Below are 26,325 nucleotides of genomic sequence, written 5' to 3'. Positions count from 1 at the left end.
TAAAGTCACTTGGGACCCTGGGTTGACGGAAGCTCTGTTTGGACACCTGCTTCCATGATCACGAAGGCAGATGGAAAGGAGGGCTGTAGAGCTGGGCACCAGTAAGTAGATATTTCAAATCCTCCCATTTTGCTGACCAGAAGTAGTCCATGGCCACTCTGAACTTCAGGTGAGCCAGAAGTGTAGGAGAACGGAATATGGGCAAAAATGGTGAACGTTGGTATTGATTATCACACCCACCCACTGACACACACACAGACACAGACCACACAGAGGCTTGGTATGTTACTTTTTTTTTAATGGGAAAATTCCTCACTTGTCCTCCCCAATCTTTGTGGTGAGACTGGTGTTTCCTACTTGTGTTTACTTGTTGACTTCTCTGGAAGGGGCCTGTAAAATCTAGGGAAACTGAACCCAGACAATGATGACAGAGAAACCATTTATCTTACCCTCTACCATTTAGCCTTTACCCATCAGTAGCAATTTCGTCCTCTTATTACACATTGAAATTTGTGCTTGCTTCTCACTTTTTAAACTGATCACTTCTAACTTTTATTTCTATACAGATAGTTGTTGATAAAAATAATAAAGTATTTGATAGAAGGGGAAAAAAGAATTGGACTGTTTTTTTGTAACTGCAAATTGTTCAAATTGTGATCTGTTAAATATTACTCATTCTCTTTAACATTATAGTTAGGAATATGAGAAGTGAATGTAATGCCAAAAAGAGGAACTAAATCATGGTTTATGTAGCTTGGCCTCACTTAGAAGGAGAACACATAGAGAAGTCGGAGTACACAGAACAGTAATGCTTATAGTACATAAAAAGCAAATGGAGAGATTGACTCTTACAGATTATGTTCCCGAGCCATTACCGAAGGTAATTTTTTTCTCTACATTACTTAATTAGAATAATACAATATAAAATTACTTATATCCAGGGCTTGAAAGCACATAACTATAAATTTCAATTTAATTTTACATGTTTAGGTATTATAAACATTTAAACTTTAACTTACATTTTGTTCTATAAGTTAGAAATAAAATTTTTAATGCTCTTTTTAAAATTATTAGTCACATTTTATTATAAGGCTTCATTCAGTATGAATTTGATAGAAGAAAAAGGAAATGGGGAATTGAAGAGCTGATATGTGACTTCTAAACATTATTGTTTTTTGACTGTGCAGAAATGGTTTCAAATTTTGCCAAAATTCATAGAGAACTGGCATGAATATGTTTTCTCATTTTATAAAATATATGTGTTACAAAGTATTGGTTGAAGACATGATTGTTATATGTATGTAATGTAAGAAATGTTTTATGTCTATCTTCTATCAATCGTCTAATTTTTTAAAAAGCACAGATAAGGAAGTTATTTTATTGATATATTTTTGATAAAAATGTATGCATTATAAATTTGAATTTTTGAAAATTATATTTCCGTAAAGTGAGGCATAGATTGGAATTTTATAATTTAATGTGAGGCATTTATTTCTCATTATCCCCTGCAGTAAATATACTTGCAATTTAGTGCTCATTTCACTTATCACTTTGAATAGCATTCAGGTATCCCTTACATGGAGAGAAATGAGTTGTTTAAAAATGAAAACTGTTGGGCGCCTGGGTGGCTCAGATGGTTGGGCGTCTGCCTTTGGCTCAGGTCATGATCCCAGGGTCCTGGGATCGAGTCCCGCATTGGGAGCCTGCTTCTCCCTCTGCTTCTCTCTCTCTCTCTCTCTCTCTCCCTCCCCCCCCGTCTCTCATGGATAAATAAATAAAATCTTAAAAAAAAATGAAAACTGTTAAAATAAATCACTTGAATTAGATATGAATGATATCATATACAGATTATTCAAAATCATATTTGTAAGGTTGACTTTCATTTTTGTTAAGGCATGATAAATAATAAAATAAATTAGCACAACATTTTATAATGTTCTAAGGGCAAAAATGAAAGAATATTGGATTATAAGTTTTTGCTACTTCATATTTTTAATATGAGCAAATATCAAAAATAAAAGCAAGTACAATTAAGCAAAGACATTCTTCAACTCACATAATATTAATAGGGATTTGTGAAACACTATAAAATAGAATTTATGTTGTTATAGTATGACATTAATATTATACTTTTATAGGTTTATGCTATCACAAAAGAAGGAAAAAATTTAACTGCTTATCCATTATTGCCTATTTTAAACAAAGATAGCACAGAACTTCACAAAATATTTTTATAGTTCAGAACTTGAAATTTTTTCCCTTTGGATATCATTAAAATTTCCTTTAACATACCTTTTGCTTTTGGGGGGGAATTGTGTCAGAATTTGAAAAAATAGAAAATAGATTGCTTAGAGGTCATTATTAGGATGTGAATTTGTTAAACTGGGCTAGAGATATAGTTGCTTGAATTACATGAGACCAACAAAAAGAATGGCTGCATACTTCAGAGGTTTGCATAATTTTTCATACAACTAAATAATCTGACTTACTCACTTTAGATTATTTTTTTTCTTATCCATAATGCTCATGTAAAGCTACAGAGTTTTAGCTGATATTTCTTGTTGAAAATATGGAACAAGTAAAGAAATAATTGTTCAAAAAATACTCTGTAGGTTGTGAAATAGGTCTTTTTCTTTTTTAAAATTTTATTTATTTATTTATGAGAGAGAGAGCATGCACAGGAGTGGGGGAGGAGCAGAGGAAGAGGAACAAGTGGACTCCCCACTGAGGACCCTGAGTTCATGACCTGAGCCAACGTCAGACACTTAACCTACTAAGCCACCCAGGCGCCCCCAGAAATATCTTTTCATAGCATTATATTGGAGAAGTTCAGGTGACAAATATGGGATTGAATTTTAGAAATATTTTTCTGTTGATTTGCTTATGACCTTTACCCATTCATAGACTTCTTAGAATTTTCTTTTTTGTATTTATAGTCAAACCCCGAAATTCCAATGGCAGTGTTGTTATTTCTTGGAAGAATGTTATAACACATAACGGGGGGAAATGGTAATGAGTGTGAGCCACACTCATTATTAGAAAGATAAATATGAATGTGGAAAACGGAGAAGGATTTTAAATGTGTGGAAAACATAGGAAGGGAATATACTGAAACCACTTAAGTATCTGAATGTTAAAGGTTTTCTGAGATCTGCCATGGGTAGTTTAACACAGACAGTGCTACTTCTAGAGAATATGTTTTTAAAAACTTTGGAAATAATTTCCAAAATGTTAGCTGTTGACTAAAATCCTCCCCCAACAGTCTTCTGGTGAGATTAGTGTATTCTTCCCCAGCTCAGAATAGAAATCACAGAGCTATTTTTCCAGTGCGAACGGGCTGCTCTTTGGAAAAAGCCCCTCCTGCGCGGCTTCCCCCAACCAGCCCCCACTGTCTGTCCTGTGGTGTGGCAGCTCACGCTGCCCAGAAACCCCAGGTAATGATGAGATTGTGTGAGACCATATGATTTGCTTGAAAATGCAGGAAACACAAAAGCTGTCTTATTTCTCTGCAGGGGAAAAATGAAACTAAATTTAGATCCCCACTCACCAAATCTAGTATCAGTTGTTTTGTGGTTCCTTCATCATTCCTTGGGCTGTTTTAAGATTTGCACAGTTTGGGGACAACATTGTGGGGACTTTGTTAGTCTGCAGTGGTCCATTTGAAGGAAGTTGCTCTCAGTGCTCAGCTGTTTCCGGTCCCTGTGGGAGGCCTGCCGCCTCTGAGATTCAGTCTCTTACACTGTACAACTTGCTGCCCTCTTGTCTCACCAAACTTCAAGAATCCAGCTGCCAGGGATCAGGCCGTTTGCTTTTTCATCAACACGCAGAGGCTTTTCCTTCTTACAGAATCCACTTTAATATCTTTTAAAACTTGAGGCTTTAAAAACAAAACTTCTGTTAACTTTCCAGTGCTTAAAGAAAGTTCAACCTTAGCTATTTCATTTTAATCCTGAGGTAGTATTTTCCTAATTTTATAAATGAGGAGGTTGTGGCTCAGGAAAAAATTTTTAAAAACTTGTATGTGTTTATGTGAACAAACAGGGGACATAGAATTTAAAACTAGGTCCCTGATATGTGCCAAAGAATTCAGAGCTCGATAATACGGACATGTCCTCAAGGAGACTGGTATTTAGTGAGAAGGGGGACAACAGATCTGCAAATGAATTAATGCCTTTCAGTGTGATCGAAGTTAGTGTGAAATTATATTAGAATCTAAGTGAGAACACAGGAGGGAACGGACAATTCAATATGGGGTGCTCAGGTAAGGCTTCTAGGAAGAAGCAACAGTCTTGACAGTTGGGAGGAGCCAAACTTTCAAAAAGAGGGGAGAGGCGGGGAGAGCTATTTTGAGTATTCTTGCATTTGTCATCTCCCAGTCACTCCCGGCCCCACATTTACCATCTTCTTTCTTGTTTTCCCTCTGTATCCTAATGTATCCTGATTTCTTCTCCCCCACCAAAACAAAACAAAACAAAACAAACCACTGGCCAATCCCTACTAAACATATTTTATCACTACATATTGTCACTAACCCATCTGAGTTACGGAATACGTTTTCCCTACTGTGCTATTCCACATGCACTGATTATAGTAAGTATATATGTGTACTATTGAACAAAATTCAATATGTAATGTTACTTGTATTTCCTTGTCTCTTCTTCTGAACATCTAGGATCTTCTCAACTGTCATTAGGGAAATTAATGAGAGAAGAAAGAGGAGAAAATGGGGGAAAGTGAGCTAAGGAAGAAAAAAGGAGAAAATAGAAAAAAATAGAGTAGAGAGAAAAAGGAATGTTTGTTAACAAATGTGGGCAGCTCGATGGTAGCTCTTTCCACCTGCTTGTGAATCTTGTGCATGTGAAAGGAAAGCATTCCAAGATAGGAAATTTTAGGGAATATGACAAAAGAAGAATACGATTTAAAAATAAGACATGAGATGGGCGCCTGGGTGGCTCAGATGGTTAAAAATAAGACATGAGAAAGTATAGGAAAAGTCATCAGAGACATGGTGGAGGCCTAATATATGAAATCAAAACTCATTCTTTGATTGGAAATCCCCAAATTATTTTCTAAGTGAGCTATGTTGGTTCAAGATATTTCAGAATAAAATTTGGTATTACACACAAATGTGGAGATGAAAAGAGAAGGCCACTAAGGCCAACGGAAGCCAGGGTTTCCATATTGTCTAACGTGTGCATATAGAAGAGAATTACTTGATCACAGAATGTGAAAATGGCAAAATGTGTTAATGACTAGTCTCAAACCTTCATTTTGGAGATGAGGAGATGGAGACCAAATGCCTTTTCCAAAAACAAACAAGGAGCTGTTAGGAGACCTGACTAGATTCTATATCCTGGATTCCTTTCCTAGTAAACTAAAGCCTATTAAACATAGATACAGAAGATGTCAGATTTGTGGGCTACACTCAGGAGACGTAAAATTAAGCACTTGAGAAGTCAAGCAGAAATTCTAGAGAATCACAGTAAAGCGAGAGCTACAAAAACATGTGACCCATTTCTACGTGGGCCGAACTATTTCGAAGATTCAAAGCTGAGGGTGGGTGCAGTTGTGGGGAAGCACACATGAAATTAAATGTTTCTCTGGCTTGTAATATCTCATTTTCTATCTTTTAAATGTCTTCTGCTAATTGTGGGTTGATTGTAATCTTAGAAGTGCAATCTTAGGACTGATAAAAAGTTGAAGTAATTTTTAAAACAGATTCTTCCTCTTGAAATGTATCTATCAGATACTCATTTTTAAAAAAGATTTATTTGTTTATATTAGAAAGAGAGAGAATTGGGAGGGGCAGAAGGAGAGGAAGAGAGAGAGAGAGAGAAAGAGAGAGAGAGAGAATCTTAAGCAGGCTCCACCCCCAGCACGGAGCCCAACGTAGAATTCGATCTCATGATCCTGAGATCATGACTTAAGCCGAAATCAAGAGTTAGATGCTTAACTGACTGAGCCACCCAGGTGCCCTAGTAACCAGTTTTTATAAATAAATAATGAGTTTCAGAAATGATAGTATCTAATATTCAAACCTGTTAATGCAAATGTGGGCAATGGCCTGTGGTTGTGCTATAAGAGAATTAATTCTCTCTCTCCTCTTGGCAGTTCTTGTCATTCCACCGAAGGGGAGCTTCTGGGGCCATGTAGACAGAGCTGTCCCACTCTGCCTCCAGCATTGGCTGAAATTCCTTCAGGGAGCCACGAGAGCTATAGGGAGGGTCTGGACTAGGTGAGGAGATGGAGGCACTTGCCTCAGGTGCAAAATTTAAGGGGGCACCAAACACTTCAGCAATCAAGACAAATAATATTTTAATGCAGTATTTTTTAAAAACTGAAATCTTTTAATACCAAAAAACTCATAATGAACAAAGTATGACAGAATCAGTAACGGCGTGGTGCCAGGCCATATCAGAGCCTGAGGCAAAAGAAAAAAAACCAATAATACTGATCTAAGAGTTGGGGAGAACAGGGAGTTTTATTTTACTGGTAAGCTACATTTTAATTAGGCAGCCACATCACAAGGAATGTTATAAAAAGGGTGGAAAGACAGAAGTATTTATTCAGTCAGCCAACCTAATCTTTTTGACATGTTAAGACTCCCAATTAAATGTGTGGCCTGAGGGTGGCGAGGTGGGGAACATGCTTGGGAGATGCTGGGAATGGCAGATGAGAAGTTTTCAAAAGCTGAACATTTCTCATCAGAAAAGTTTTTCCAATCCTGTGAAGACATTAGAGTTGGTAGAAAGCAAAAATATTGCTGAGTTTAATAGAATCACAATAAAGAATAAAATAAAGCAAATCTTTGAACTAGTCCTGTGAGGTAGACCCTGGCAGGCTTACTGTAGGTTCAGTGACACAGTAAGAAGTACAACATGGAAATATGTCAGCCATAGAGCAAGAGATTGCATTTTGTAGAATATAGTGCTTCTTCGATACCTTAAATAATGTGATGTTTGACCATATGGCTATGGCCGCTTCCCTTCACTTGGTTAACTTCTATTCATACTCCAGTTCTTAATTTAAATATTAATTCCTCAAGGAAACTGTCTGATTCAGTATAGATTAGATCTCCAATTATATATGTTCATCCGACCACGTATTTAGCATTAATCAAAATGATAAGCATATCAGTCAAAGAGAAATCATACTAGGTCTTTCAAAAAGAGTGAATTTAATAGAAGAAATTAGTTATACAAATGGTGAAAGGGTTGATTCCACACCCGACGTCTTTTTCTATTGAACAAGGGCCTATTAACATTGATATTGGAGATGTCAGATTTGTGAACTACCCTCTGGAAATGTAAAAGCGGGGTGAGGTAACCCAGACGGGGAGTGTGTTTCTGAGTCCTCAGAGTGCCTAGCAGGATGCCAGAATTGCCAAAGAGGACAATGTGGCATGGTCTAGTATAGCTGAAGTGGGGAAATCAGGGCCAAAGATGGGACCCCTGAAGGGTCACAGCCACTTTGAGAGACACCACCACAAGGCAAAGAAAGAGGAACAAATATCCAAGAGGAAGAACCATGACTTCTCCTCTCCTACCACCTTTCGGTATTGCATTAATGCTTCTCATTGGCCAAAACTAACTGGAGGTCAATTGACAAGGGATTCTGGGTAATGTAGTTTATAGAGGTCCCTGGACACCTATGAGACAGCAAAGAATATAGAAGAAAGGCATGGAACTCAGGCAAACAATGTTAATATACTAAATAATTATATATTAATTAATGCTGTTATCAGGGTAATGCTAATCTTTCTAGGCAGTATAACTTCTGTGTGTCAGGGTTGTGGCTGCCTTATTAACTAATATATTCCCAGCACATTTCATAGTGCCTGGCCCATTGAAGATTTTGAATGAATGAAAAAATATATGAATCAATATTGTCATTTCCATTATACTTTCAAGAGTCATGATTTCCACCAAGAGTTAGTTATGTGCTCCTTCCAATAATAGTGTGAATAGGCACTCCATGATTTACCAAAAGAAATAAGCCCTCTATCTAAAAAAAGTGGGGGATAGAGATGAGAGAGAGGAAGGAAAGGAAATGTGTTCATGATGGTTTTAGAGCTTAGAAAATTTTGTTCTGCCTGAGTCTTAACTGCTTTATCCATCTAGCTCTTATACCTCATAGGACACTCTAGTATATATATTAACTTAGGAAGATTTTTTCAGAAGTGGGAATACAGGCATTATATGAAAAATGGCCACTGTAGGTCAATACTCATAACTAAGAATAAAGGACAATCTTTCTAATGTCTGTTTCAAGGCAATGTTTATTTTATTTTATTTTATTTTTTAAAGATTTTATTTACTTATTCATGAGAGAGAGAGAGAGGCAGAGGGAGAAGCAGGCTCCCGCGGAGCAGGGAGCCCGATGCGGGACTCGATCCGAGGACAAGGCAATGTTTAGTAGGCACTGTATTCTTTACCATTCTTCTCTCCTTATGGTTTCAACTAATTCTCTGTTTCAAGGAATGGGACACCAATCCAAGATTTTAAAACCTGTTTCCCCTCTCCTTCTGTGACTCCAATTACATATATATTAATTCACTTGAAGTTGTCTCACAGATCATTGGTGTTCTCTTAATTTTTTTATACTTTTTTCATTAGTTTAATTTTGAATCTTTTCTACTGTTGTATCTTTAAATTCACTAATCATTTCTTATGTAGTGCTGATTCTGCTGTTAATCCTGTCTAGTGCATTTTTTCCCCCTTCATTATAAGTTTTGTTTGGTTTGCTGAAACAGTAAAGAAACAGAGGGCTTTGGTTTTTTCTTTGCCCAATTATTACTAATCATTACTGGCAAAGCAAATGATCAGAGTAAGAATGCAAAACACAAAACGAGTAACCACAACTGAGACATCAAAGAAAGAAAATAACCAGATCATCATCGTTGTTTACTTGAACAATAAGGAATATCCACGCTATTTTTCCAACCTGTTGGTGTTTACTGGTTTGAAAGCTTCTGCAGTTCCCTGGCAAGGATTTATATTATCCAGTGAAACTTTCATTTTAGGTTTTGTATTTTCCTTTTCTAGAATTTAGATTTAGTTCTTTTAAAATATCTTTCATGTCTCTCCTTAATAGGTTTATGCTTTTCTCTACCTTCTTGAACATGCAGTGTATGGTTATAGGAGCTGGGTTTTTTTTTTTTTTGTTAAAGAATTTTTTATTTATTCATTTGAGAGAGAGCATGCACGAGCAATGGGGGAGGGACAGAGGGAGAGGGAGAAGCCAACTCCCCACTGAGCAGGGAGCCTGATGCAGGACTCGATTCCAGGACTCCAGGATCGTGACCTGAGCTGAAGGCAGACACTTAACTGACTGAGCCACCCAGGCGCCCCATAGCCACTGTTTTATTGTGCTTTTTCCTGTTGCTGTCATTTGTGGCATTTGTTGGTCAGTTCTTATTGCATGATTTTTTTTTCCATGTTATTGGTCATATTTTCCTACTTCTTTGTATGCCTGGTGATTTTTGATTAGATACCAAGCATCATGAGTGTTGGCACTCTTAGTAATTTTAAAAACATTTTTGAGCTTTGCTTTGAGATGCAGTTAAGTTGCTCCGAAACATTTTGATTCTTTCACAACTAGCTTTAATCTCTGCCAAATGGAATTAGAATAGTCTTGAGTCTAAGGCTACTAGGTCCCTGTAAGTCAGACAATACCCTTGGAGTACTATACTCGATGCATCTCCTATGCATTATGATGTTTCTCATCTCAGGTTCTTAGAAATGTGAACATTCCCAACTTTGTGTGATTGCTGGAAATTGTTCCTCCTACTCCTTTCCAGTAGTTCATTGCTCAGCCAAAAGGTAGTTAGCTTATATTCATGCTCCGATCAGCATTCAGTTGAGGACTCTGGGGGAACCCTCTGCAGATTTTAGGAGCTCCCTCTCTTTATGGCTTTCTCTGCTCTAATTCTCTGTCCTGCAAATTCCAACTGCCTTGGCCTCCCCAGATCCTCATCTCTGTCTCTTCAATTCAGAGAGAACTCTGGGTTCTGTTTGGATTCCCTCTCCCTGTGCCTAAAGTTTGGAAATTCTTTCCAGGTAGTAAACTGAAGCAATCATAGAACTTAACCTCATTTATCTCCCTTCTCTCAGGAAGCATTGCTCTCTGCTGCCGGTTGTTCAATGTTTGAAAATATTTTGTTTGAATTTTTAGCTAAGGTTTGAGTTTAAATCTGGTTCTTGGTCCTCTATCTTGGCTGGCGATGGAATTTCCTGACATTTTTTACCAAACTAAAGCTCCTGCACACATTGTTCCTAAATGCCTTTTAAAAAAAGATTTATTTATTTATCTTAGAGAAAGAGCATGCACACAAGCAGCAGGGGGAGGGCAGAAGGACAAGGAGAGGGAGAGAATCTCAAGCAGACTTCCCACTGAGCAGGGAGCCTGTTGTGGGGCTCAATCTCATGATACTGAGATCATGACCTGAGCCGAAACCAAGAGTTGGACACTCAACCACTGACCCACCCAGGCAGTCCCTAAATGTCATCTTTTAAATTCAAAATTTAATCTAGGTACACTTGGAGATCTGAATATTACTCTGTACCATCATTTAGAAAGGTTTTAATACATGTTTTTCAGAATATGACCATAGAGAGAGCTATATTTATGTTTGAATTATTCTACTTCCTACATTGGGAAAGAGTGAAAAAAATTTCAGGAATTTAATCTTTGTTTAAGTCCAAGGTGCTTACCAAATTAGCATGGATGTCTCAGTGAACAAAAATTTTAAAATCCAGTGAAACAAATCAATTCAGATTTTGTTATTATCTTACGAACCAATTAAATTGGCCATTTCATTGTCTCTCACACTAGTGGTGTCCATTCACTATTTCATCCATTAAAAAGGCAAATCTTCCAATTATGAAAAGTTACATAATGATATTAGAGATAAGTATATTTGTCCTGCTGAATGAAAGAAAATGCCATTGTAACAAGTTTTCATCTCAGAAAAAAAAACCACTATTAAGATCAGAAAAATTTAATTGGAGAATAAAAATTTCAAAGGAGAATATTCTCTCTTCAGATTAATGTTAGAGAAATCTATTTTGAATTTAACTAAGACTGATCAAACAACCTTTCAAAGAAATTCAGACTTTCTCACACATTTATTCATTTTCATATGCTACTGATGGAATATTATGAAATGCTACCTGCAACTTGCTCAGATAATGCAGTCCACTGCACTATTTTCAAAGGCAATTAATAAAAATATTACAGTATGAATAAAATTATATTTAGAATTTATAATTTTAAAACCTCAAATTTTGATTTTGTATCGTTAATTATACTCATCTAAAAGTGGTGCATATCAAAATGAATGTTTAACAAATTAAGTTTTGAGTCAAAATAAAGCCATATATCACAAGGGCTTTATTTCTGTATGAACAAATATAATTTGAGTTTGAGTCACACTCACATGTCTTCCAATCACCCTTACCTTACCTCTGAATGCTAATATAAGAACACAAAAACTCTTCTCATGAATTTTTAAATGTTGGTTTCACTTCCACTTAACAAAGTATTAAAATAGTATTCCCCTAACTATACGCTCTACAAGGAAGCACTATTACAATAGAAATGCAAACATATTCTATAAACATATAGATGCGAGAGTTGTTGTTGTTGTGGTTGTAGTGGTTTTATTTAATATCCTTAACCATGTCATGTATTACCATGTGATTGTGATGGTTTCATTGTTGAGCAAGAAAATGGGCTGTGGATTTTTTTTTTTTTTTGCTTTAAGGTCACTGAATCTAATTCTCGTCACTCCAAAATAAAGTTGAAAGACAAGCAGACCTGGAATCATTACATGTATTCAATATTATATTAGACATCCCAGAAGGTATAATACAATTTATTCCCTGACTTTTAATTTAAAACAGGTTTAATACTTTTTTTATAAAAATAATTCATGCATATTATTGAAAATCTTGAAAATAGAGCGAAATTGAGAATGGCTAGTCATAGTTCCTCTACAAGGAAGAGGACCTTTAACAGAAGTAAGGTCTTTTTTTTTTTAAGATTTTTTTATTCATTTGACAGAGAGAGATAGAGGGAGAGAGCAAGCACAAGCAGGGGGAATGGCAGACAGGGGAGAAGCAGGCTCCCCGCTGAGCAAGGAGCCCGATGTGGGGCTTGATCCCAGGACCCTGGGATCATGACCTGAGCTGAAGGCAGCTGCTTAACCAACTGAGCCACCCAGGTGCCCCCAGAAGTAAGGTCTTCTGATTAAAAACATTAAGCAATTTTAAGTAACAGACAGAAGACCAGTAGTAAAACTATAAAAGTAAACAAAGTATAACAAAAAAGAAATTGTAGATTAAGCGTGAAAAATGTTTTGGTGTGTTGAAATGTTTAATAAGTTAGATTTTAAAAGCCAAAAGAAACAGACTTCTACTTTCCAGAATTAATTTACCTGATGGGGAATCAAGATAGGGAGAAGGAAGTTTTTCAGTTTGGTCTGATTTCTGTTTGGTTGCACACGGGCTGTTGTAAAGGAGATTACAGTATGGATGCCCATTACCTAGAGGCAAGGCAAAATGCTGGAGGAGGTATTGATGAATTGCCAAGTTCGGTAATGTTTCTTGGAATTCTCTATTGTCTACAAGTTGAAAAGTTGTCTGAATTATTGTTTCATTTAGTTGGATATAGTATGCAAGGATTGGAATCATTAGAGAAAAAAGTGCATTTTTTCTGTTGAAATTTGAAGGTATCACCAAATATTACATCAAATGAAATGTTCTTTAGGAATACTTCTAAAAGTCTATGTTGACCACTGCAGTTTGAGAAATGATGCTCAAACTTTTAATACACACACACACAAATACCCATTCCTCCCTTGTATGCTAATCTTACACAGGATTATATTTAGACATTATTTGTAGTCCCCCAAATTAGAACTATTGTTTTTGATTTCTTTAGATGCTTGTTTAGATTTAACTGCTTGTTAACTACTTCTGTGCTCACCATTCATTGTTAGCGCTTCAGACCTTGCTTCTCAGATCATTTTCTTCCTAATCCCTTTAGTGAGAGTATGTTGATAGCGAACTTTCAATTTTATGTGTTTGTCTGAAAAATATGTTTATTTCATCCTCATTCTGGAAAAATGCTTGAAAGTGTTTTTTTGGCGTTCTCTTTTCCAACCTCCTACACTCTCTTTTCCAGTTTAACTCTCAGCTGATGATCTTGCTTTCTATTGCAATGAAAAAATTGAAGTCATTAGAAGAGAACATGCAGACACTCCCAGCACCCACCCTACCTACCCAGCATCATCTGCATCTACACTCTGCTGTCCTGACTGAAACTTGAGATGAACTCTCCATGTCCCACCTAAAATCAAGTTTTCCAGTATGTGCTGGTCCCCATACCTTTTGTCATCTCCAGCAATTCTCTCCTCTCTCCTCTGCACAATCACTGTTTCTCTTTTAGTGGACATTCTCATCAGCATAGAGCATCTTCTTTTTTCTCACATGTATTTCTAAAAAGTTTTTGCCCTTATTTGCATGGTCAGCTACCACAGTATTTCTCTGCTTTCGTTTGCAGCAAACCTCCTTGAAATAATTATTACTTAGAGCCCATTTCCACTTCTCTCAATTATTCTATTAAACTATCAAATTAGGTTTGTGTACCACCAATCCACCAAATCACTTTTTTCAAGGTTCAGTGGCTAAATCAAACGCTGAATTCTTAGTTTCCATCACACTCCACTATCAGCAGCATTGGACACAATCACTCCTTTAATATATTTTCTTGACCTAAGCATACAATACCTCTTTTGGTTTTCCTTCTCACATGGATCGGATTACTCTTTCTCGGTATTTTGTGCCCATTTTCCCTCATTTCCCTAACCAGTTGGAATTTCCCTGGTCAACCTTAGTCCATTTCTTTTTTATATTCACACTCCGTGTCTTGGTCATCTCATCCAGTGTTTTGCCTTTAATTGCCACGCATATGCCAATGACTCCCAAGTTTGCATCTCTAGTGAAGACCTTTCTCCTGAACTCTGGATGAAATTATCTAACTTCCTATTCAACAGCTCCACATTGATATTAATAGATGTTTTGAACTCAACATGTCCAAACCTAATTTCCAATATCCTCCCTCTTTCTGTCAAGCTACCTCAACCATAGCCACAATGCAGGTTCATGACCCCCCCCCTTTTTTTAGTAGCTCAGATAGAATGTTTTGGTCATCTTGATTCCTCTTACCCAATCCATCAGGAAATTCTGTTGATTCTATAGTCACAATAAATCCAGAGTCTAACCACTTCTCACCACTCATCTGCTCTTACTTTAGTCTGAATCATCTTTATCTTGAGCCTGGATTACTTCACAGTCTCCTGACTGATTTTCTCCTTTGCCACCACCCCCCGCCCCCATCCGCACCTTCCACCACAGTATATTCTCACATAGTAGTCAGTAGTCAGTGTGATCCCATTAAAAAAATCCTGCATGTCACTCTTCACACATTCCTTGACCTCCATTCCCTATTTCACTGAGTAAAAATCAAAGTTCTTTTTTTAAATTAACATATAATGTATTATTTGTTTCAGGGGTACAGGTTTGTGACTCATCAGTCTTATATAATACCCAGTGCTCATTACAACACATACCCTCCCCAATGCCTATCACCCATTTACTTTATCCCCCCACCCCTCTCCCCTCCAGCAACCCTCAGTTTGTTTCCTAAGATTAAGAGTCTCTTATGGTTTGTCTCCCTCTCTGGTTTCATCTTGTTTAATTTTTTTCCTCTCTTCCCCTATGGTCTTCTGCCTTTTTTCTTTAATTTCACATATCAGGGAGATCATATGATAATCAGAGAAAGACTTCTCTGATTGATTTATTTCACTTACTGTAAGACCCTGTAGTTCTATCCACATCTTTGCAAATGGCAAGATGTCATTTTTCTGATGGCTGTATAATATTCCATTGTGTATATATATATATATATATATATACCACATCTCCTTTATCCATTCATCTGTTGATGGACATCTGAGCTCTTTCCATAGTTTGGCTGTTGTAGACATTGCTGCTATAAACATTGGGATGCCCCTTTGGATCACTACATTTGTATCTTTGGGGTTAATACCCAGTAGTGCAATTGCTGGGTTGTAGGATAGCTCTATTTTCAACTTTTTGAGGAACTTCCATACTGTTTTCCAAAATGGCTGCACCAGCTTGCATTCCCAGAAAATCAAAGTTCTTAAGGTGTCCCTCACTCACTGGGTTCCAACCACATTGGCTTCCTATTTCTGGATTCTCCTAGCATAGGATTTTATACAGTCTGTTCTCTTTCTCTGAAACTCTCTCCTGCCAAAAATCCCTTACCTCCTTCAAGTCTGCTTAAATCTCACCTTTTTATTGAATTCTATTCTGACCACCCATTTGAATTTATAAACCTCTGCCTTTTTAGTCCCAATCACCTTACCCTGGTCCACTGTTTTCACAGCATACTTTTCTTATTTATTATGGTTATTTTTGACTGTTTCTCTCCGTTGGAATATAAATTCCAAGAAATTAGGATTCTTTTTGTCCATTTTATTCACTGATTGATTCTAATCACTCTCTAACACAGTATATGCACAATACATTTTTGTTGAATGAATGATTGACTAGGACATAATTTCATGGGGTATAGAATTCTACATTGACAGCTATTTTTTCTCAGTACTTTGGAGTTACCATTTACCAATCTTTTGGCTTCCATTATTGTCATTAAGAAATTAGCCACCAGGCAGATTGTTCCTTTTAGCAAATCCGTCTTTTTCCTCTGGATGTTTTAAGAACCTTTTTCTCTCTGATGTTTTGCAGTTTCATTATGATAAGTCTGAATATGGATTTTTTCATTAATTCTGATTGAGACTTGATGTTCCTCAGTTCGAAGCTCTGTGTCTCATCATATCAGGAAAGAGCACAACCATTGTCACATCAAATATTTCTTCTACATCCTTTCTCTCATTCATTTCTGGAACTCCAATTAATAGACATATGTTACACTCTCTATTTTCATGTCTCTTAACTAACGATTTTCACTCTTGATTCTCTGTCTCATTCTGAGACATATATGGATAAATTTATCCATATATGTCTCAGAATTCACAAGTTTCTCTTCACTTTTGTCTTATCTGTTGTTTAATCCAAACTTTGCATCCTTAATTCTAGTTCCTATATTCCTTCATTTTAAAAATTTTTAATTTTTTCTTTTTCAAATCTCTCTGGTCATTTTCCATAATCTCTTTTTCCACCATTGTACTTCACAATAGTCTTTTTCAGTTATTTAAATCTATCAAGGAAACTCATTTTGCAGGCTTCTTGTAATTATTAAAAGAGTGACCATCTTAAAATGTTACTTGGCAGTTTCCTGATTTATATCTTGACTCTCATCTCTAGTTGCTTAATCCTTCAGTGTTTGGTGATTTTTCATTGTGAGTCGGTTTTGAAGCATTAACTGATACTTTTTTGAGGAATATGTTAAGATGAATTTGTCTCACTTTTGTCAGAAACTTGTCAGATCCAACTTTGGATCACTTTAATCTACATTTTAATTTGTAAATGACCTGAGAAATTTTGCCTGCTCTAGTATTACCTTGTTTTAGTAAGTTGTCATGGGTATTTCTGAGACAATGTGAATAAGGAATTCAGGTCTATTTGTGTTTCAGGATTTCTTTTCCTAATGTGTCCACAGTTCTTGGTCATGCTGCTTCAAAGAATGAAGAGGTAGACCAGATGAAGAGTAGTGGGCAGCAAAGCAAAGTTTATTGAATGATAGTTAAATTTATTGAGCAATAGTATAAAGCTCATGAAGAGGGAGGGGACCAGTGAGGGTTGCTGCAGGAATTTCTAAGTCTAGAGGTTTTTTTGAGACTGTTGGCTGGCTATTTTAATCTGATTAACCCTCCGTGAGCCTATCACCCAATCAGGTTTTTGTTCACGTTCTCATCTACCTAAAAGGTGGGAAAGGGTGGAAGATTCCTTCCAGGGTGGTTAAAAATCCTTTTAGGGTAATTTCCTTTTAGAGTGGGGGGGAAGAGGGGAAGGGGGAGGGGGCTTCTGTCTGCCTGCCTTTTTTTCTGACTATCCTTCATTATTTGGGTATGGATTCAACCTATCATCTGGATCTAAATTAATCCAAAGTAACTTTGTTTCCTGAAACAATATAGGCCAGCAGATGGAACTGAAACCATATAATACTTAATTAGAGCTCCTGGGTCCTTTAACAAACAAAAAATTTATTTTTGGATTCTGAATCTTGGTATCTCTGATTGGAAATATTTTGGTTTCTAAGAATTGCCTGTATTTCCTTGAGCTCAGGGCGTTTGCTGGATGTAAGTCTAGTAATTCTGATCCTCTACATGGGTGCAGAAAAGGAAGTGGCCTCTGTGGTGTGATTTGATGGGTGCTGCCAAGCCCCATTTGACCAAATGATTTCCTCCTCTCTTTAGCTGTGGCTCAGAGATGACTGTTTTAGCCATTTCATAATCAGACAGCAAAACCAGGAGTCAGTTTTCAGATAGCTCAGGGGAAGAGTAGGACTTATAGATACCCTACTTCTCTGACTGCTTTCTCCTTAGTATAGATTTGATTATAAGAGAAGATGAATGTCATTTTGGAAGGTTAAGAGCCTAGAGAGAAGACATTTAGGACTGATAAATTTCCAAGGAAAGAAGAGGAATCAGTGTGAAGTTATTTGGACAATTTACTGTTGTGAAAGAATAAGCATCAAGACTTTCCTAAGATCAGGGGAAAAAAGTTGGGGTGGTTATTATTATTTTTAAGATTAATATATATATTTGAGAGAGAGAAAGCGAGCACAAGTTGGGGGAGGGCCGAAAGAGAGAGAGAGAGGAAGAATCCCAAGCAGACTCCCCGCTGAGGGGCGGAGTCTGAAGTGGGGCAAAAATCTCATGACTCTGAGATCATGGCCTGAGCCAAAACCAAGAGTTGGATGCTTAACTGACTGAGCCACCTAGGTGCTCCCGAGGTGATTATTATTAGAATACAGTTTTATTTGTATTTATTTTTACTTTTTTGCTACAGTTAGCCAGGATTGCATACAATCTCTATTAGTCAGATTTCTCCAGAGAAAGAGAGGAGATTGATTTTTAAACAATTGGCTTACATGACTGTGGTGGCGGGCAAGTCTGAAATCAGTAGGGTGTGCTAGCAGGCTGGACATTAAGTTAAGAGTTGATGTTGCAGTCCTGAGTCTAAATTCTGCAGAGTAGGCCATCAGATGGGAAACTCAGGCAGGGTTCCTATGTTGTAATTTTAAGACAGAATTGAATCTTCTTTAGGGAAGCCTATCTTTTCTCTTTAGGGCTTTAACTGACTAGACGAGGCCCACCTACATTATGGTGGCAATCTGCTTTACTCAAAGTCTACTGATTTACATACTAATCACATCTAAAATATACCTTCATAGCAACATCTAGACTAGTGTTTGACCAAATGACTGAGCAGCATGGCCTAGCCAACTTGACACAAAAATTAATCATCACACAATCCTATAAAATTTTAGTGGACTGCCTGCCAATTTCATTTAACATGATTACATTTGCTAATGCCTCATAATTTTTGCATCATGCCTTTTGTATACCCAAATTTAGTAACCCAGATACCCACATGAGTGATCTTCATGAAGTTTTTGTGCTGAGGTGCCGACTTTATTAGTGAATCAGGAAATGTTTGCAAAATACCCAGGCTAAGGAAGAGTGTCTCAGAGTCCTTCATCTCCAGTTTTCTCTGGGCCTCTTCCTTTTCCATAATCCTGTGCTAAAGTTTATAATTAGAGGCATTGCAGTATGTTTGTAGAAAAGGGAGAGACAGAGATAATATGTTGGAAGAATGTGGAAGGTGGGTTTCCCCACTTCTCTGACTACTCCCAGATCTCATTTCAATGGTCAAGATTGCACAGTTCCCTAACAGAAATGTCAATAACATACACAGCAAGGGGTGATGTACACGATTCAATTTGGCAAGACATCAAATCATTTCTTGATTTAGACTTCAGTGATTTCAGTTCATTAAACATGTTTTCTGTGTCTGCTTCCAACTGGGAAACTCTAGACTGATGTTTTTCATGTTGTACTTCATTGATTATCATAAAGAGTAGCCTTTGGGTTTTGAAATTCTCACACTCAACAAAGAATTCTCCTAAAAGATCATCACCTTTGGTGAGAATGTCATTTGAATTCCCAGAGACTACAGGTGGGAATGTAACCAACAAAGGCTTCAGTATCACATAACATGGACAGTCAGCTTTTCATTCTGAAATGAGAATTACTACCCCATATATCTTCTACTCAGCTAGCTCTGCATTTTCTCTGAAGGTCTGTTATGGCAACCTCTCTGTATTCTTCTGGTCTTCTGTAGCAAAAAGAGCTTATGAGACAGAGATATAAATGAGATAGAAGTCCAAAGTTAGTTAGGCAGGTTGTTGGAAGATAATGGTAGAATGTTTCCTCCTAAAGGTCAACGAGGTAACTTGGTTGGTGGGTTGGCTTTGTCATCAGAAATTTATTTCTGTTTCTGGTCCAAGGCAGTTGTTCCAGTGGTCACCATATTCCAACCAGTGAGAAAAGAAGCCAGTTCAGTGCAGGCTGCTCATCTAAAAGAGAGAGCCATAAAGTGGCATGCATCACATTCACTTATCTCCCGTTTGGCTGAACTCAGTCCTATGGCTACAGCTAGCTGCAAAGGAAGCTGGGAAATTTAGTCTTTAGCTCGATAGCCATGTACCCAGCTAAAACCCAAAGGGTTTTATAAAAGAAAAAAGAGGAGAAGAATAAACACTGGGTGGCAATCAGTGGTGTGTGCTACACTTACACTTGGCATTAAATTGTTTGCTATTCTTAGTTAAGAGGGGTTTTTGGTTTTGTTAATATAAATAATAGACATCTCTGAACTGACTTTAATGAAAATAGAGAATGCATTATGAAGACACAGGGAACTTGAGGGTGGGAATGCAGCTGGACCTCAGGAAGAGACTAGAAACAGGAACTGAAAATTCTGAGGACCCTCCTTCTGTTTGCATTTCTGCTTCTCTCTGCAGTTCTGATTCATTCTCTCTCCATTGCCTGGCCTTCTGCAATCCAAGCCACCTAAGAAAAACATCATCTATAGAGCTCCTGAGCTAACCTGAGACAATTCAAGCTGCATGCAGAATTTGCTTGGCTTCTCTGAATCCCAATTCCAAGTTTCTGGGTGGGGAGATCTGACTGGTCCAGCTAGGATCAAGTGTCTACTTTTGTCCACTTACTTGTGGCACATGGCCAGGTAGTGTAATTATAGCTGGTAGGGCCCAACAGTGTGTGGGAGTGCATTCAGAAAAATGGGAGGGGTTCCCTACAAGGTGTCACTACCTCCAATCTCCTCTGTATTCTTAGAAATCCACCACTTCAGATATGATCCTACCTTTGTGTCCAGCTTTTCCAATTTACTGCTGGAGCAAACATTCCTAGAGACCAACAGAATTCATAGCAGATTCCCATTGATTTTGAGTTGTGAAGAATTCCTTCTGAAGATTTACATTTTTCCTACAGTATGGACAATCTTCGTCACGGAAGATTGTACTTGAGAGAGAGAAAGAGCAACTCTGACAGCTGGTAGCTGGTAGCTGGCCGGACGCTGACAACTAAGGCATGGTGTTCTGCTTTTCCTAAATAGCACCAGCATCTCATGAGGTCATCTCTGATCACAATAGAAAGACAAGGACAAAACCCTGCACAAACCACACAAATGACTGAGCACCTTCCTCTCCTGGCTAACTTGAGTGACTGCTGCCTGTTTACCAGTTACAGCTTTAGCCTCATTGTGTTTTTCCTGATGCCAAGAAAATCGATACCCAACTACTGAATTACCTGTACTTTCTGATAATATCCAATCTAGTGCTGGGCTGGTTCTTTGTACCCTCCCTAAAATTCACCTAATAGAAGCCCAACTCCTATATCCGGCTCCCTGCAGCACCCTTGAACTGAGGTGCTCCGTAGTTCCTCATGGGATATGGTCTCCCTGGCTGTGGCAAGTAATCAACCCAACTTTGTTTGACTTCCATGGTGCATCTATAGTCCTTGGATGATGGTACTTCTCTGAGGGATCTGACTGAAAGAAAAACAAAGCAAAACTGACAAAACAAAACACTCTAAATATACATGTGCATACACACAGAGACTTTGTCCCTTGTATCTTTTGTCCAGTTGTACTGAGCATGTTTTTAGGCTAGTGAACTGGTTCATTTAGAAGATGATGAAAAGATACTTGTTATAACTTAAGGAGCTCAATAGCTTGTTGCAAGGGAATGTTGTTATAGAAACTAATTTTTTTTAACTTAGCTCTTAAAACTTACTACAAGCACTTCCTTAATTAACATGTAATATAAATGCTTCTCTTAAGGTATGTCTGTAATTTATTGATTATAAATTTCCAGAGGGTATTGACCATGTAATGGAGGTGTTTGCTTGTTTGCTTGTTTTTTCCAAGTGTCCAAGAGGACTTGGTACTTTATTCAGAGTAATTGTTTTATAAATAAGTGGCTGATACCTGGGTGGTGGGGGAAATTTGGTGACAGCCCAGAAAGGACACTAGATTCAAGTACTTTGAGGACATAGATTGTGTCATATTCAACATTATGTCTCTAGTGGATAGTATAGTGCTAGCACATTATGGCTGTCCTATAAATATTTGTTGAAAGATGAAAAGACTGTAATGCTATGGCCTCTAGAGTGTAGAGAGTCTGGTGAAGGTCACAAGTGGGAAGAGAGAAATTGAAGATGGCTTTCACCTGAAATATCATTTTGCCTCTCAGCCTGGGTCTGTGGACTACCATATCCCTTTAGTCAATACATTTAAAATAATAACTGACAAAAATAAAATAAAGTAAAATAAAATAAAATAAAACAAAATAAAATAAAATAGTAATTGATAGTCATATGTTGTATGCTGCCATAGAACACTGTCAACATATCATTGCTTTCATTTATATTGTATATACATTCTTTTGTTATTTTTTAAATGATATAATACCTTGAAATTTTATAAAAGTTGTCTTCTACAGAAATTCAGGTTATTTTGGAGGATCTACTACTTATTCTAGCCTCTCTCAAAGATGCTGACATAGTGTTTTGGGACATAAAATGTCTCCTTATGGGATTTTAATTACTAAAAAAAGGCACATATATTGAAATATGTTATTCATTTTCTGCATTACTAAACAGAAGATACAGATTCATTTGGCTCAACTCTTTGGTGAAAAATGTTAAATTGTAGGATTTAAACAAAGAGTAGGTTTTTTTCCTACCTATCATTTATCTCATTTTTCACCAAGCTTTATTTCTCAGATTTGCCTTTTTTTTTTCTATATTCAACAACCCATCCCTTGGTCTTGGCCCTTATTACCAAAAGTCCAGATTGTTTTAATGTGTTTCCTGACAGTCCTTCACCTCTCTTGGTAAGCTTTTCCACTCCTGTCTTAACAATCTAATCTGCTGACTATATTTCTAGAACATTCCTTCTATTGCCTCATGTCCCAGAATAAGACACTATAATGGGTCCCCTTTGCTTTTTAAACCTGTGGACCTGTCTCTCTTGAACCTCTACAATCCAGCCTACTGGACATTATGTCTATTTCTGTTCAAGTGTCTCTGGGTGCCCAGTCTACCTGGCTTCTCTGTCTTCTGCTTATGTGATGGGCTTTTTTGTATCTGTGTTCTTCCCCTTGGTGATTTCTCCTCTGTTCTCTCCTTTTCTTCCCTTCTTTCTCCCATTCCTTGAATTCTTCAGCTTTAGTTCAAGCTCCCACTCCTCTATAAAACTTTTTCCAGGACACAAATATAATCTTCTGTGAACTACCATAGTAATTCTTCCCAGGATCCCATAGTTTATCACTAAGTTGTTTTCCAGTTTCTTATGATTTGGTTGACTTTCCTAACCTTGATCATAAACTAAATAAATTCAAGTCTCGATGGTTTTAACTTTTTTTGACATTACCTCCATTCTTGGCATACTCCATAAATAATAACAATAAAATACTAAAGAAATGAAAGGTGAGCTTTAATCAAAGAAATCACGATCAAGAAGTGGCTCTTGAATGGAGAAGGTTTGTTGAAAGGCTGGGGACGGGTTGGGAAGCAGTGAGAATGGCCCATTGTTCCGATGCGGTGCAGGATGTAGTGCTGGGCAGAGAATGGAGGCTGTCAACTCTGGTTATACTTGGCCATTGTTCCTGGGAAGCCCGTGTTAGCTCTGAGTAAGAGATAATTCATCAGAACGCTCTTGTACTTTTTTTTCTCTCTTGCTCCGGGGCAGAAACTGCTCTACTTCACAGGCTGAACTTTTTACCTCTTGCCCTGCGAGGCAGAAACACGCTGCCTGAGTGCTTCCATTTTGAGACACCTTGTAGGAATCCTTATTGAATTGCTTTAGAAGAGTAGATTCTCAGCCCTCTAGTGCAACAATCTGCCACAGCAACCCCAGAGGGTGTTATGTTTCAGTCAGAGGCAGAAGCCTCCTGTAATATGGGCTCACTGGGCTTTTGGGGGAAAAAAGAGCATTTTGCAAGCCTAGTTCTAATTGAACATCCCCACGTTGCAATTATTATTGTATTTCAGTCTCGTAGCCTTTGTTACGGAGGTTTTTGTGTGAGTTAGGAGGGGACGCTTTCGGTGACCGTTCAGGCTTTTACTTTTTTTCTTTAATTTATTAAAGTTCAAATTAAACAAGGTTCCTGCTGTTACCAAAGTTTTCTGAACTATTTTGTGTAAATGTTATTCACTCTTTGAAATCAATACAATTAAAAGTTATGTTAAGAATCCTCATTGTCAAGGCTGTGAACTTTTTCTCTAAGGATTTTGAACTTGTTTCAGGTCTTTGATTTCTTAAACGCATTTCAGAAAGAAGATATACATGTTCTTTAATTGCTTCTTAAATTGGCAAAGTTATATTCTGTCTCAGACAAAAAACTTTAAATGATTGCATTTCTCTGTAGATTAGTAGCTTGTTAATTTTGATGATGAAATGAACGCAGGAATAAAAATCATTTGACCAGGTATCTCAGGAACTCACTTCAAAAAGAAACAGTAGATGCAGATTCTAACAAGGCCCCATCTGAGATCAGAGCTTCTGTATGACGTACTGGAGACATCTAGTGGACAAAAGTCAGAATGGAACATAAAACTGCACCCAGGCAGGATCCTAACTTTGAGATAACATGAGGCTTTAAAAAAAGCAGAAGGTATTTCCCTCCTGTAAGAAAATCAGTATACTTTCTCTGAAAATAAATTGTCCTGTATGTTTTAAATCTGATTTTAGCTTTGTTGTTTTGAATTCATTATGAATATGATGTCCTATCTTGCTTAACTTGGTACAGTTATCTGTGGCAGTGTCAGATTTTAATTTAATATATCCAGTACATAAAGGGACATATCTCACTACCAACCTTGGAGAAGTAGATTTACATGGAACAAAGGAATGTTGTATTTGGCTAATTGTGTAATCTTGGGAAAACCTGTGTGAACCTCTTCTTTCACATATAAAATGTGGGGTTAAACAAATGATTTTTCTGGTTTGGAAATCTAAAATCCTATTTGTATAACATTATTTTTGTTTTTTATACTCTTTGGCACTTTTGAGAGGGTTTTCACAACTATCATGTAAACTGACTCTTAATAAAAGTGTCCTAGCTATTTAATTCAAAGTTTGTTCAGTGATGCTCAGGAAGGTGAGGGGACTTATGACCGGAAGAAAGAGTCTAAGTTCCTTGACATTCATTCTGACACACTCCTAGTAGATCCCACTGTTGATGCAGTTTGAGTAAATTTCTTAATGTTTGGGGGAACTCAGCCTAACTGTCAACAGCTAGTAACCACCAGCTAGCATCTACGGTTGTCATGTCATACATTATTTCTAATCATCTTAGTAACCCTGCAGAAAAGGATTATTAAACCCAATTTAAAGTTGAGAAAGTTAAGACTCAGACAAGACTCAAGCTCACCAGAGGGTCTGTGCCAGGACCTATGTGGATACTCAGGTCTCTGGCTTTATTACACAAAGCTGAAGAGCATCCCTTGACCAACCAAGGGAACCCCTGAAAGCTGGTACTCTGTGTGTTTATTTCCCCTGAGTATTGAGAAGCCTGTGGGTAGGTGTTCCCAAATTCTCAAACTGGACCTCTTAAACATAAAAACCCGGAAACATAAATACAACTATACATTGAATATCTCAGAAGATCTCTTAAAAATTATTTTAAAAGACAAATTAAAACAACTTGGTGAGTCTTTTATCTTGGGGGGAGAAGATCATCAAGAAAATGTATGACAATTGCTGGTCACTATGAGTTATATATTTATGAAAAAATGTTTAAGACACAGCAGAGATACAATAGGACATGTAAGTTTTAAGATTAAATTAGCCAAAAACAAATGTATGGAATAATTCTAAACAGCAAAATTGACTAAATTTGGAGAAATAGTACATGGAATTAACAATTCACACATTCTAGTTTGCCATTGGTATGGATAATGCATTGGAAAATATTCATTAAGAAGTTTTTTGGAATAGAGAGAGGGATCAATTAATTAGATGTGGTGACTTAAAAACTCACATAATTTATTCTGATAACATTAATCTGATTAATTTTAGTTGGAGAAAATTATTTTTAAAATGTCACTAAAATTAAATGCTGACTGTATCATTAGAAACAACACTTTTTTAATATTTCATTTATTTTCATAAAAATGTTTAGTTTTAGAAACAATTTGAAAACCTATTTGGATGAATTGCATAGTTACATAAAACAGTACTCAGGAATAAATTGATATTTGAAAACATGAAAAGTCAATGGGTCAACATTTTAAATAACTTAATATTCAAATTTCTATTGAGTTTGGAAATATGCTATGATTCATTAATGGTGAAACGTTTACATTATCTTTGATAAGTTTAAGAGAAATCCAGTGTGTTCAGTAATTACGTTTTAACAGAATAAATCTTTCATGATGAAAAAAGAATCCATTTATTAGTATGTACTTGTAGATTTTGCCTCAACTAGATCTGTAATCCCAGCAGCATGCCCTATTTACAGTGAAACCACTGGCTTGATGAACTCTGCCATAATTTATTCAGTTGTTAGCATTTATCCATATTTGAGTTTTATGTAACTCAAGTTAATATACTTTTAAAACAATGCTTTGAATTATTAAGGTATCTGGACTTGTTTTCATTAATAAAGCTCAAAGTATTACTGCTTACAAATTTGTATCCATTAACAATATCATTTAATTTTGGTCCCCCCACCCCTGCTTTTTTTTCC

At 36.9% G+C, this 26,325-nt stretch overlaps 1 protein-coding gene across 3 annotated transcripts in view; it reads left to right on the top strand.

The window, feature by feature from the left end:
• The first annotated feature begins 787 nt into the window (after positions 1-787).
• Positions 788-26,325, top strand: part of TFEC (transcription factor EC) — a 178,008-nt gene continuing 152,470 nt past the window's right edge. For 2 of the 3 annotated variants that reach the window (XM_073899097.1, XM_073899100.1), the window contains exon 1: positions 788-880. The gene's annotated coding sequence lies outside the window, so the exon portion shown is untranslated. The remainder of the gene's footprint in view (positions 881-26,325) is intronic. The other variant, XM_073899099.1, reaches the window with a different exon arrangement.

This window comes from Callorhinus ursinus, unplaced genomic scaffold, assembly GCF_003265705.2.
Source record: "Callorhinus ursinus isolate GAN/ISIS: 27379988/994484 unplaced genomic scaffold, GSC_fseal_2.0 scaffold12, whole genome shotgun sequence".
Classification (NCBI taxonomy): domain Eukaryota; kingdom Metazoa; phylum Chordata; class Mammalia; order Carnivora; family Otariidae; genus Callorhinus; species Callorhinus ursinus.
Note: the sequence above shows the minus strand (reverse complement) of the source record. Positions and strands in the feature narration are given on the sequence as shown.